Source organism: Vipera berus (genome assembly GCF_964194415.1).
Source record: "Vipera berus genome assembly, chromosome: 6".
Taxonomy (NCBI): Eukaryota; Metazoa; Chordata; class Lepidosauria; order Squamata; family Viperidae; genus Vipera; species Vipera berus.
Genome location: NC_138208.1, coordinates 277,890 through 292,413, shown reverse-complemented (window position 1 = coordinate 292,413; position 14,524 = coordinate 277,890). Strand labels below are relative to the sequence as shown.

The 14,524-nt window shown below is 43.1% G+C and overlaps 1 protein-coding gene across 14 annotated transcripts in view; it reads right to left on the bottom strand.

Annotated features, from left to right (window-relative positions):
- ATXN10 (ataxin 10) overlaps window positions 1–14,524 on the bottom strand; it is a 114,863-nt gene that overhangs the window by 42,061 nt on the left and 58,278 nt on the right. For 7 of the 14 annotated variants that reach the window (XR_014026854.1, XR_014026855.1, XR_014026856.1 and 4 more), the window contains exon 12: window positions 4,075–4,249. The exons of 2 other annotated variants lie outside the window; for them this stretch is intronic. The gene's annotated coding sequence lies outside the window, so the exon portion shown is untranslated. Of the gene's footprint in view, window positions 1–4,074; window positions 4,250–4,298; window positions 4,496–4,933; window positions 4,945–14,524 lie in introns of those variants that run through there. 5 more of the 14 variants (XR_014026861.1, XM_081330815.1, XR_014026862.1 and 2 more) reach the window with 5 other exon arrangements.

The following is a 14,524-nucleotide window of genomic DNA, read 5'->3' as shown; positions in this document are numbered from 1 at the left end:
CAAAAAAAGAACAAAAAGACCCCAGCACCCCTCCACCACCAGCAATCAGCACCCAGGTCAGCATAGATGAACTCCAAGGTTAACATCAGACCAACAATCAAGTAAACAACACCCCAGTCAGGGCACTGCCAAAGAAGCCAGCCGCAGACGGCCCAACCAAAGAATCCCTAAGGTCGCCCCCTCCCCCAACACCGACAGTGCCAGAATATAACAACAAACAGCGCCCCTTTCTGGGCCTGGTGACGTTCCCTAGTTTGGGTTATCAAATGTCTGCAAGGAAACAGGCAGCCCCAGAGAGCGCCCGGGAGCCCTCACAAAAGTTACCCTGCAGGATCCGGCCTAGTCCCGGGCTTCCCGGACAATGCGGGGAAGTAGAAGCCACCAAGGCAGGGAGACGAGGGCCCTCTGATCTCCTTCCTCAACCAGCTGGTGTGCCGTGGATTAGTGCCGGACTGTGGACCGGGGTTGGGGACCCTGCACTAGAGGAGAGCAAACCCCATCAGCGTTTCCAGTTCCTGCACTTTGCAGGGTGGAGTTGTCAAGGTTCAAAATGGATTTTCAGAAGATATCACAAAGTTCCTGATGCTCGGATGTCTCACTTTCCGATGCCAATACCAAAGTCAGATCTGGTCCCTTGATCCTTTGGTGCCTCCAGGAAAGCGAGGCAAGCAAAGATGGTTTTCACCTGGTTCTACTCAGGATCTGGCATTTTTTTAAAATAATCTTTATTGATTATTTACATTAAAAATGACAACAAATAGTACAAAGGAAACAAACAAAATAAACCAAGAGTAATAATAATAATAATAATAATAATAATAATAATAATAATAATAATAATAATAATAATAATAATAATAATAATAATAATAATAATAATAATAATAATAATAATAATAATAATTTTATTTATATACCGCCCTTCTCCCGCAGGACTCAGGGCGGTGAACAGGGCAAGCATAAAAAATACAGAGTTACAAAAGTTAAAAAAGGATTAAATATATGCCCACTAAAAACAGTAAATACAAATATTAAAATAACAATAAAAAACCCCACCCATCCCCCATCAGGCCAGGCCGGCTTGTTCAAATAAGAATGTCTTTAGATCGCGACGGAAGGAGCAAAGATCGGGCGCCATCCGGAGATCAACCGGCAACCGATTCCATAGCTCCGGGGCGCCCACAGAGAAGGATCTCCCCCTGGGGGAGATATATATCTACTCTCCTATTAACAAAAAATATATCATCCCAGCTAAACTTTCCAATGCCTAGAGTAACCTTATCATTTAAGAAACTACCATTAGTCAAATCGTATCCACCTTATAATAATAATAATAATAATTTTATTTATATACCGCTAATAAAATACATAAGTCAATTAGGTAGGCGATCTCATCCGTCATCTCCTAAATTGAACCTTCTTTTAAGCCATACGGAACACTTATTCCAACTTATATTATATAGTGATTCACGTTTATCTTTTAGGATGTACGTTAACCTGTCCATCTCAGCACAACAAAGAATCCTATTTATTGTCAAATGATCAGGAGGAATATCTGGGTCCTTCCACAGTTGTGCAAAAGCCATCCTCGCTGCTGTTGAGACATGAACAAATATATACCAATCTCTCTTATCGATATTAACCGGTCTCATACCCAATTAGTGCAGGTTCGCGTCCCACCAGGCTCAAGGTTGACTCAGCCTTCCATCCTTCCGAGGTAGGTAAAATGAGGACCCAGATTGTTGGGGGCAATAAGCTGACTTTGTAATAATGCCGCTTGGAGGGGGGGGGGAAAGCCCTAATAAGCAGGCATATACATAGAATGAAGGCTATTGCTAAGCACATTGGTTTGTGCTTAAATTGTAAGCCGCCCTGAGTCTTCGGAGAAGGGCGGGATATAAATGGGATTAAAAAAAATAAATAAATAAATAGAGGTCTGGCTGCATAGGAAAGCTCACGCCTGTTATTTCCAACAACCACTGTTTAATTTTTCTCCAATACCATCTGGCATATGAACAGGTCCACCACTGGTGGAAGAAGGTACCCTTGGCCGAACAACATTTCCAGCATCTGTTAGAGGATCCTGGAAACATTTTAGCGATTCTAACAGGGGGGGAGATACCAACAATAGATCATTTTATAAATATTTTCCTTAAAAGAGGACAGAGTCAGTTTCATGGTCTTATTCCATAAGTTCTGCCACGTATCAAGTTGTATTGTCCTCCCAATATTTCTCCCCCAGGCAATCATCGTGTCTTCTACATTCTCTTCCGCCATATAACTGGACAGAAGAAGATTGTATGCGTTAGAAATAAATTTTCTTTGACTACCCAAAAGGAGTTTATCAATTGTTTGTAATTGAAGAGCAATACCATACTCCTGTTTGTCTCTGGCAGTTCTAATTTGTATTTGGGCATAAGACCACCAGTCTATGTTGAATCCTCTAATTTGGAGATCAACTCTGGATCTAAGTCTCCCATCCTCATCCAACAAATCGCCGTAGGTCCAATTTCTCTTTATATTGTGTACAGTCGGGAGGGTCACCACTTCATTCTATGTGGGCTTTGGGATTGGAAGATAAACTCCACCACCTTGTCAGTTTGGCTCAAGTCAAGACTCCAAATATCAGCACAATTTAAGCTGGAATGAGTAAGGCTTCCTCGCAGTATAGCAGTAACCTCAGGAGGCCATAACAGGCATCCGCTCACCACTCTGGCACCGGGGAGGTTCTTCAGCGTCTTCGTGCAGATTGCACTTTTGGCACAGAGCTGGAAAGCTCCCCTCTTTTCCGCCGAGTTTTCCCACTCGGCGGCGGCTTTGAAGAAGCTTCAGTGAAGCCGTCAGGCGCAGCGACTATGTTGAGGTAGCTACTGCTCGACTTCCACCGCCATTTTTCTCCAGACCTTGTCTCTTGAGCAATGTTAGCTCCCAAAGTTGTGGGAAAACAGGATAAGCCTCTGGCTGCCTTTGACCTGCTCAGAAGGAGGAAAAAATACAGATGTTTGAAAGGCCGCAAGGCAGGACATCTGAGCAGATTCTATCCCTTCATGGCTTTCTTGAAATGCTGGCTTAAGCTTTTGAAAGCTTCTTTTAGGATCTGGCATTTTGAACCAGGGGAGCTGCTTCACTCTTACTACAATGCAGCAGCTGTCCAAAGATAACACACCACGATGAGTTCTTGCAAAGAGATGCTGGGTTTTGTGGCAGGGGAACACCAGCAACCACAAGCTGTGATCTGTAAAAAATCTTCCTCTTGCGTCTTTCCTTCTGGGCCTGCTTCCACCGGTCACCCACGGCTGTTGCAGCCAAAGTTGCAGCCTTAAGCTCTGGATTTTGGAAAGCAAAGTCTCACTTTTATCAGGGAATGAAGTGATACGTTAATATTCAAGAACATTTTCCTTCTGATGTGTTTTTATTCACTTGGAAACTTTTTTAAGGGTATCAAACAGGTCAAAGTTTTCTCCTTATAAACTTGTAAAGCATATCCCACTAAAATATATTCTTGATTTTTCTCTCTTTTCCAACTTTGCTTACCCCTTACAAACAGAATAATATGGTATAATGGGTAAAAAAAAGTCAAGGTGTCAACCATACACAATACATACACATACACACATTAAATGAATTATTTGGCTCAACTAAAGCACAAATAAACACCAGAAGATATTTGATATTGTTAAAACCTGCACAGAACAAGAAAATATTAACTTGGGATGATGCAAGAGCTAAGATGTTGACTATTCTAGTTTTTATTGTACCCGTACCTAACAGGAGGTAGTTTTAACTGAAGGAAGAAAATTGTGTGTGTGGAGAGTCTGCCACGTTAGTTCCTATTTCACAGGAATTAAGAGGAAAGAACATCTGAACAGCAAATACATCAAGGTAGCTGTGTTCACATTTGTGCAAGACAGAAAATGACCTTTGATGCACAGGAGTGGTTCCACTGAACAATTCACTGACCCTCCTACACTGGACTCCTACCTCAGCTCAGCTATAAGCTAAGCCAACATCCTCTTTCCTTTCTGCAGCACCTGGTTCTTTGCAATTACACAAGCCAGCATGTCACGCACATACGTTTTTAATGTGGAAAGAACCGTCTTGATTTATTTGTCCACTTGGAGTTAAGTCCATTGCTCCTGGAATGGAGTAGGATTAGTTCTTCCTCCACAAAGCTCCTCTTTGATTTGGTTGTTTGCTGCTCTGTTTAGTCCTGCAGTTTTTCTCAAGCTTTGGTAGATGTCTGGAAGTTCTGCAAAGCACATAAGACAGAAGCCAAAATCCTGAATTCCTCAGGGTGAACTTGATTTATTCAGAGCCTAAAACTCCACAGCGGCACAATCTCTTCCTCTTGGGAGATCAAAGCCAAGGACGAAGTTTCCACTGGGGACACCTGTGGTTAAGAAGCAAAGATCTTATTGGTAGAGCAGCATTTCTCAACCTCGGCCACTTTTAGAGGTGTGGACTTCATATGTGGACTTGCAATGTAACACTTCACCTAAGTTAAAAACACAATAAAATATGAATGTTAAAAAGATCTATATTCAGATACCGATGTCTAGGCCATCTAAGCCAGACATGTCAAACACAAGGCCCGGGGGCCAGATCCGGCCCGCGAAGTGGTTTCATGTGGCCCGCGAAGCCATTCTGGAAACAGTGAGGGAACGGCCCCCACTTCCTTGGCCCAGAGACCCTCCTTCTGCCAGAGACCCTCAGATATGTCCCACTCCTGCCCAGGCCCCCATAGGCACCCTTGATGCGAACGATGTAGAGCTGGCCACGCCCACCCAGTAGGCCATATGCACTCTAGCCACGCCCACCCAGTAGGCCACGCCCACCCAGGCCACACTCACCGGCCCCCTGAGGGCAACCACAATGCTGATGCGGCCCTCAATGAAATTGAGTTTGACATCCCTGATCTAAGCATTGAAGTGGAGCATCGTTTATCTAAAAGAAATCAGAAACTGGATCGGTAGATGCCCTCAGCTTTCAGCCGGTGATGATGTGAACTACAGTTTGATGTGGGACCCCGCAGTCACACTGGGGGGAGGACACTGTGCCCCATTTATATAGTGAGTCCCGGCAGACTCCATGTGAGGTGCGAATCCTATTCAGGATTGTCCAGTGCTGGCGAGGTCGTTCGGAGTCTGGCACATTTTGCGTGGGATCATGTATAGGTCTTCCTGCGCCACCCAACAGGTGTTGACTCATCACAAGGGGCTCCTGAGACCACGCACATTTTTCCTACGTTGATCCATAACTAGCCAAAGGCCAAGCCAGAGAGCTGGATTCAGGTACACCAGTAAAATTCCCTTTCTCTGAAAGGCACAAATATATTAAAGAGCACTTCCTGAACAGAGGCTACCAGGGTAGAAAGCAGGGAATGCCCTGAGCTACGTCCAAAATTTGGACTTATTTTTTTTAATCGAGTTCAACAAAACCATTGCATCCTGTAGCAGAGATAGCACTAATCAGAGAGAGGTGCAAAGAGGAAAGGGCTTTATTTTTGGCTGTTCCAGCTTCTGCTTCGTTATTATTGTTACTTTTTTTAATGTGGCAGCTAAGTATTGTTATTTTAACATCAGAATTTTGAAGGTATCCTTCCCACATTTCTTCTCACCCTTTTATACCCAACAACCTGATTGAGGCTGGTAAAACAATTGCACCGCTGGAGGAAAACCATGGAAACAACTTTGGGTTTCTGCTGCAATTTGACTAATGACCAACCAACCTTGGATCCCGGAGGTCATTTACATCAGCCCCCTGTTCATCATAGGTACTCACTACACAGAAATCCTGTGTTTTATTAACTCCTTCCTGAAATGGTCTGCTCTGCTGTTGAAGTGGAGACTCCCCTTAGGAGACTCTTCCGAATGAAAAACCGTAATGGCTTAGAGAGAATTGTGTTTCTCAACGTTGGCAACTTTCAGATGGGCAGACTTCAACTCCCAAAATTCTCTGGCCAGCAGGATTGGCTTGGGAATTCTGGGAGTTGAAGTCCACCCATCTGAAAGTGGCCAAGGTTGAGAAACACTGGCTTAAAGACTTACTTAGGCATTGCCTGATTTATTTCAAACAAGGCCCACCTACTTGGCAATGGAAGAGGACTTTCTCCTGCGTGGCTCCCAGACTTTGGAAGACACTTCCTCGGGAACAGCCTCTCATGACTTTTCTCCTGATATTTAGGAAATCTGTAAAAAATATCCTCTCTCCTGCCTGACTTTCAAGCATTCGGTAGCTTCGTATTTATTTGATGGCTTATTTTATCTGCAGTTTTAATTTTTCACAGTATGTTTTGATGTAAAATTCTGGAAGACCTCCTGGGTGCTTCTCAGAGGGGAAAGGAGGGGTATAAAACCAATACTATAAAACTATTTTAAAAATTCAAATCAGCTTTTCTCCTTCTGGGAAATGCAAATACCAAAATCCTCAGCTATCACGAACCACTGACAAATCAACTGGCCTTGCACAGAATTCTGGGAATTGGAGTCCCAACTCCAGGGGGACAGGTTGGAGAAACCGCAATTAGACACCTGGTTGCACAAAGGTTTGGTCAGCAGCCATTATCTATATTGAGCCTTCACATTCAAACAGAATGTTTAGATCAGAGTTTCTGGGAAATAAACGTAGAAGAGGAAGTGGTGTTGACTTTGTGTCCTCTTGGTCAGCCTCTGGATGGCCAAATCAGGAAACTGAGTGTTGAACAGGATGGGCTGTTAACCACTTTGGCCTGATCTCCCAGCTTCTCTGCCAGGTGCTTAGGATTCGCATTGCTTTGGACCCTCCGTGTTCACTTCCTCAGGATTTCGTTCTCCCACTGGTTAGTGCCTTCAACACTTTTTTGGGTAAATAGAGGTCGGCATTTCAAAGCGAGGTCAGCCTCCTTCCCTTCTATGCGCACGGAGAGGGAGGCCGAGGCCTTGGGTATGGCAAACGATCACACAAGGGACCAGTTGCTATGGTTGGGTTGCACTGAGGTTAGCCTAGATGTCTTCCAAACCCTCATTAGTCATATGGACACGCTGTAAACCCCATCTTTAAAATTGAACCTTGCTTTTAAATCAATTCATTCTGTGGTGGAAGCCACAGTGGCAGCTGAGATTCTGCTGATACGGCTTTCATTTGGCTCTTCATGAAAGCAAAGAGAAGCCTTTGGGGTGGCAAGGAAGAAAAGATATTAGGCAGAGGGGGGACATGGACTCCAGTTCTTAAGCCGAGTTGAATCAAACATAGTCCAGATGTGAGGAAATGGGAATGTGGGGGTCTTTCTCTCTGCACCCAACTTGCAAGCTTCAGATGCTGCTTTTAACAAAAACGGTGCATGGAAATGGGATGGGAATGGGTCCCTGGGTGCCCCCACCAAGAGGAATGTTGGTGTAGAGTCAGGATCTTCCCAACTGCAGGCCAAGATAGGAGGATTGAAGGAAGAGAAGAGAGCAGGATGTACGAGGGCATCAACTCCAAGGATGACTCGGGAGAACAAAAGACAGAATAACAGAGTCAGAAGGGACCTTGGAGGCCTTCTAGTCCAACCCCCTGCTCAGGCAGGAAACCCTACACCATTTCAGACAAGGGGCTGTCCAATCTCATCTTAAAGCCTTCCAGTGTCAGAGCACCCTCAACTTCTGGGGGCAAATCGTTCTGCTGGTTAGTTGTTTGCACCGTCTGGAAATTTCTCCTGAGTTCCAGGTTGCTTCTCTCCGCGATCAGTTTCCATCCGTGGCTTCTTGTCCTGCCTTCAGGCGCTTTGGAGAACAGGTTGACCCCCCTCTTCTCCAGAGCACCAGAAGGCAAGACAAGAGGCAACAGATGGAAACTAGTCAAGGAGAGAAGCAACCTGGAACTAAGGAGAAAGTTCTTAAAAACTCAAGGAAATACTCAGAGATATATCTGCCTTGGAATTAGTCCAAGTTGAACTTATAGCTCAGTCAAATACAAGGAGTTGATTACAGGAAATGTTTTATAACATTTAGGATTAAGTCATAAAACACTTTATGATAATTTTTATGTCCTAAATTGTTTTATAAAATTTGCCAAATTTCAATTTCACAGGAATCATGGGTTCCGGGTTTTGGACACATTTTGTAAGTTAACACATTTGAGGTCTCTTGGCTGAAAACGTTTTGTCCTACAATGCAATGGCTTTCGCCCAGAAAATGGAAAGAGTAAATTAAAATAGTGAATTAAGGAAAAAGAAAAGAGAGAGAGAAAAAAATATAAAGAAGTGGATTCTGATATGTTACAGCAGTTACAAATAAATTTATAACGTAACCTCCATCTTTAAGATTACATCACCAAATCAATATTCATTTCATTTCATAAATATAACTAAATAAAATTTGTATCCCACATTTATTGTTCTTACAAATTACTCAAGGTGGCAAACATATCCAGTGCAGCTTCCTCCACAACAACAACCTTGTGAGGTGGGTTGGGCTAAGACAGAGTAACTGGCCCAATGTCATCAAAGCTGGCTCTCACGATTAAGGCAGGACTTGAACTCACAATCTCCTGCTTTGAATTCTGAGGTTTTCATCTAAGAATTCTGCCTTGACTTAAGAATGATCGTGCTTCCTTCGTTGCCTGAACTCCAGACATATCAGCAGGTAAACTGAAACTGGTCTGACTTGGATGGGAGTTTACATGGAAACCCCCTTAATTTGTCCTCAGCCATTCTGATTAGAATTTGGGGCCCCGTCTGAATAATCTGAAAATAACGGGCTTCAAGAAGTTATGATGTTCCTTTCTGATGTGGAGAAATCGGAGTGTCAGAGAATCCTTGCTACAACTGACCAGCTTTAACATCAAGCAGTTGCTTTGACTAATCAAAGAAGGAACAGAAGGCTATCCTTTCATGCGCACACCATCTTCTCATCCACCGATTTACACGGGCAGACCGCTCCAGCTATCAGCCCCGGTGCACCCGTGGTAACCGCTGGGTCTAACCTGGGGAGGGCAGGCGCTCTTAGGCTTTGCCAGCTGTCAAATGCCCCAGCCAGACGACCTGAAATCTGCCAACTACCTGAACATGTCAGAAAGGAAAGAACAATCCGGCTTGACTCTGTGGGCTGAGAATACATGTCAAGTTTAGTAAAAGTCTGGCTAGAGAAGAAAAGAAAAAAAGGGAGGGAGGGAGGGCAAAGAGAAATAAATAAACCCAGATTTGTTAAAAAAGATGCCCTTGGATCTGAACTGCTATCAACATGCATACCTGTCCATCATGCCATCCCCTACTGGGGGCAGCAGCATTAGGAAAATGCAGAAATATTACAAAAATAGAGGCAAGAGGCAAGGCAAGGCAAGGCGCACCTTGATGGTGATGACTTGTGAAATGCCGTCCTGTCACGGTGGCGTCTGTGGCAATCTGCCTCCATTTTATTCCCACAGCAACAATTCTGAGAGCTACGTAGGAGCTTCTCAACTTCTCAACTCAACTCCCCCTAACTTCAACTTTTAGTAAACTTATAGTGATTGTTATATATTGATCAACTCTGTCTAAGCCATAGCCCTTAATTCTTCTCTGCTCTGGGCTGACTCCAAAGTACCTTCTCTGCAGACAGAATCCAGGAATTTTCAGACATTATGACTTTATTTGGAAATATTAGTCATGGATCAATTTGCTGATAATATGTCCTCAGCAGCTGTAGTAAACACCTGGAACAATGGGCACCCCTGAGGTTTCAATTCAAACAAATTGTTTCTTTTTCACAACACAAAGTAAGTTGATTTTGAGCTTGCTTTTAGCTATTTTTTTAAGAAAAAGAAAGAAAATGTTCTTTTAAATTCCTATTCTAGCTATTCTAACTCCTATTCTACCACCTCTTACAATACTAAATAACACAGCATCAACACTATAGACCTTCAGGTTTCTAGGTTTTATAATATTTCCGTATTAAAAGTGTTCATCTAACACCAAAAATGTCTTTAAAAAAGTACAACAAAGAATGTTCTTTCTGCACCAACTCTGAAAACTTAAGAGTGCCCAAGGAGCTGCTGATCCACTACTACAGAGGAATTACTGAGACTCTCATTTGCACCTCTGTAACTGCCTGGTTTGGCACAGCAACCAAACAAGGCGGACACAGACTCCAACGGATAGTTAGGACTGAGGGTGTGTGGTGGTGGGGGGGAAACCAACTGCAACCAGCCTGCCTTCCACTGAGGACCTGTATCCTGCGTGGGCCAGAAAGAGGGCTGAGAAAATGTCTGCCTTCCCTCCAGGCGACGCTGCAGGGCGTTGCAGGCCAAAACATCCAGAGACAAAGACAGCTTCTCCCCCCAAAGCCGTCACTCTGCTAAACCACCAATTCCCACAACCCCCTCTGTGCCCTGGGATGTCAGCCCACCTAGCAGGGGGCTGTATTACCTATTACGCTTCTCATCTGCTCCTCTTTCCTAAGCCTCTTTTGACTATAACTGTGTTATTTGTCTCTCGTGAGTTAGGCTGATTGCCTCCACTTAGCATCCTATTACGATTTACGTTGTTTGCTTATTTAGTATCCTATGACTATCACTGATTTATGATGATTGCATTTTATGGTTATGACCTGAGATTTATCCCTTGTTGCTTGTATGTACACGGAGAGCTTCTGCACCGGAGACACCTTCCTTGTGTGTGTCCAGTCACACTTGGCCAATAAAGGATTCTATTTCTATTTATTTATTATTTCTATTCACCAATATCATTTTTATGAGAATCAGTGGCTAAAGTTAAATAGTCATTTCCCCCCCCCCCAAAAAAAAACCAAATGCCTCACAGGGTTGCTGTCATGGGGAAACTATGTAATGTACTGTAATCCCCCACCCCAAATACTGCTACTTTTTAAGAGAAAGAGGGTCTCTAAAGCAGGAATGTCCAACCTTGACCAATTCCCAGAATTCCCCAGCCAGCCATGGGGAAGACTGGACACCTCTGCTCTAAAGGAAATATCAATCTCTGTGGTCTTCAAGGACATCTGAGTAGGCTTCAGGCTAAATTCTGAAGGCAATTAGTACCAGTTTTTAGTATTTATATCTTTTCTCCTGTCCTCTCCCTTTCCTTTCACTTTAGCGATCAAGTCTAAGTCACTTCAATAGCAAGTAGGAACAAGACGAGAAGCTCAGAAGGCCCCCTGGGAAATTGTCTACCCTATGAGATGCACCAACCCGGTATGTGGTCTAGTTTTACTTTAAGCTAATTAATTCTATCGCATCTTAAAATTGCTGAAGTTGAGGGTCACCAGACTACAAATAATCCTTGTGGTTCCTTTCAGCTCCAAAAGTATGATTCTATAGTATTTTCCAGAGCTTTTTTTCTCATAGAATGCCCAGAACGGAGTTCCAGCACCTTTTTTGGATGGAACCTTGTAGAGTAGGCAAGGTGGGTTGTATGACATGTGTGAGTTCCGGCACCTTTTTCTTTTACAAAAAAAGCACTGGTATTTTCTTTCATTATGTTGATCGCAGTCAGTCCCATTAAGTAGTACTGGCTTTTTGGTTCTTTTCAGCATTGTTGTTGTTAGTTGCGAAGTCATGTCCGGCCCCTCGCGATCCCATGGACGACGTTCCTCCAGGCCTTCCTGTCCTCTACCATCTTCTGGAGTCCATTTAAGCCCACACCTCCTGCTTCAGGGACTCCATCCAGCCACCTCATTCTCTGTCGTCCCCTTCTTCTCTTGCCCTCCACCTTTCCCAGCATTAGGCTCTTCTCCAGTGAGTCCTTCCTTCTCATTAGGTGTATTTGAGTTTCAACTTCAGGATCTGGCCTTCTAAAGAGCAGCCAGGGTTGATCTCCTCTAGGACTGACCGGTTTGATCGCCTTGCAGTCCAAGGGACTCGCAGGAGTCTTCTCCAGCACCGTAGTTCAAAGGCCTCAATTCTTTGGCGCTCAGCCTTTCTTATGGTCCAACTTTCACTGCCATACATTGCAACTGGGAAAACCATGGCTTTGACTATACGCACTTTTGTTGGCAGGGTGATGTCTCTGCTTTTTAGTATGCTGTTTCAGCATTAGGTAAACAAAAATATTGCAGGAAAAAATTATTGAATGACAATTTAGTATCTCAGATACAATATTTAGCTCCTTCCATAACAAAACTAGTAACTAAACTTTGTTTTCCCTACAAATTGTTCAGTATGGTAAGAGCTACATGAACATCTACAATCTTGGAAGACCTGAATTTCTACACTCTTAAAAAAGGGACTAAAATAAAGCTTGAAGCTTGAAAAAGAGTACGATTAATCTCTTGGGGGGGGGGTCTTTTTGCTAACCTTTGAAGCTCAAAGAAAATAATGAAGCCTTGGTCTTAAAAATGTGAGTCTAGCTAAACGGTCAAAATGAGACAATGCAGAAGGCATACAAACCAAAACTCACTCTGCTGGTGAAATTAAAACAACTCAATAAATAGAAATGCCTCATTGACATAGATCAGCGTTATTAATCCACAGCAGGAGAGCAATTACACAGAATGCACACATTAATGAAGTAGAAATTTTGGCTCTAGCATGCCTGTTTTTCATGAAAAATATTTCTCAAGTTGTGTCATCTACTTATAAAGAGCACGTGTTATTTCACTATCAGGATGTGCCTAGACCTCATGAAAGCCCAATATGAAAGGGGTAACAGCCAACACACAATAATTTTGAGGAAGAGGTTGGGGAGTCTGCATAAAATATGTAGTTTTCTGGAATGTTGCTGTATCACATAAAGCCACAAGCTAGAATATTGGTTTATTTCTCTCTCACTTCTCAATTCATTAGCAACCTCAATTCCTACACCCCTCAACAGCCCGACTGCTAGGAGGTTGGAAACGTCTTCAGAGACTCTTCCTCCTATGCTCTATTCCAGCAATCCAGAAAGTGGGGATCTAGTTCAGCTCAGCTCTTCTGCATTGTTTCAGCCTTTCTCTCCCAGATACTTCCTGGGCATTTTGCTGGAAGTTTCGCATAGAATTCGCACCAAGAGGAAGTGTCTACTCATTATCCAGTCTACAGTCTTTGGATCACGTTGATACTTGATGCTCAAGCTGCAACATTTTGAGTAATTTCACCTTTGACCTAGCACTATTTTGAGTTGTGAAAACCAGATGGATAATTAGAATTCAAAAGTTGGTTGCACAGATTGGTGTGATGTGTGGTCAAAATTAGTACAGCACTTAATGAATTCAGCCATGGCTCATTAACTATCAACTGCTAAATATCATCTATCAGCTACATTTTGTGCACCAGGGGTATTACTGGAGAACAGCATAGGAAGCACCCATCCATCATGTAGTTGCCATCTAAATGTACCAGAAGAAGTTGGGGGGATAGAAAGGGAGAATATTGCAGCAGTAGATTAAGTTATTTTCCCTTGTTCAAAAACAAACTATTGGAGATCAAGTAATTGCTATGATGGTAAACCTGCTAATCTAGTTTTCTCCTGATTTAACATCTAATTTTAGGCAGCCAGTTCCGCATAGATAAGTCCACATTTTCACCTGCTGCTGTGGAGGAATCTTGCTCCTGGGTGTGTGGTTGTGAACCAGGGATGCCACACAGGTGGAACTTTGGGTTAGAGGCTCAGCGCCTTACTCGACAGAAATGGCAGAAAGCCCTCATATTTAGTAAAGCTGATGTTCCTCATTTTGCAGCAAGTGTGAACAATTCAAAACAGGGCAGGAGTTAAAAATCATCTAACTGCAAGATTAGGACCTACTCATCCTTGTCTGCATTTTCTTTCTAAGGGCTGAGCTTCAAAAATCTTTTTACTGTTTCTTTCCATTCACTTGTTGGGACTTATTTCCATTTCATTTTAAACTCTCTCACTAAAGAATAAATCCCATTTCAGTGGAAATTCACTTATTTTTTTCATTAATCTCTATGACATCTATCAATCAAATCTTTCTTATGGTCATGGACCATCACGAGAGGGGTGGAATACTGTACAAGCAACTAGTAATTTAAAAACATTTTTAAAAGCATACACACAGAGACACTGTTTGCTTCTTTTTTACAATCTTGTAGTCCCTTAATCTGAGGTAGAATCAGGGCAACTGAATGTTGCTGAGCATTTGCTGGCTGGTTGCCCTTTCTGACGCCTACACAGAGTTTGCGGCAGATGTTTTTTTTTCTTTGCGCCCTGATAGAGAAACATCTGTCGCTGCCGAGGATTGAACTCTCAACCTTCTGAGTGGGAGGCAAGAGTCTTCACCACTAGGCCACTGCACCACTTGTATACATACTAATCTTTAAAAAAAACACCCTAGAAAATGGGTATAACCTAACTATTACTTGTTTATATTCCACCCTTCCTATGTTGGTCTATGACTGTAATAAAGTTTTGATTGACTGTAGTCTCATTTATTTATTTTATATTCCACATTTAGTATTTGTCTTTGAAGAAAATGTTTGCTCTAACAATGGGGCACATCCCTCGTGATGGAGACGTGGGCTGTTGGACGGTTGGCCACAGTTACCGATCTGTACACTGGGCAACTCCAGGTAAAGCCCCAAAGTCCCCAAGCTTCGTCCTGAGGCAGCCGTTTCAGAAGAAAGTGTGAAACCGTCT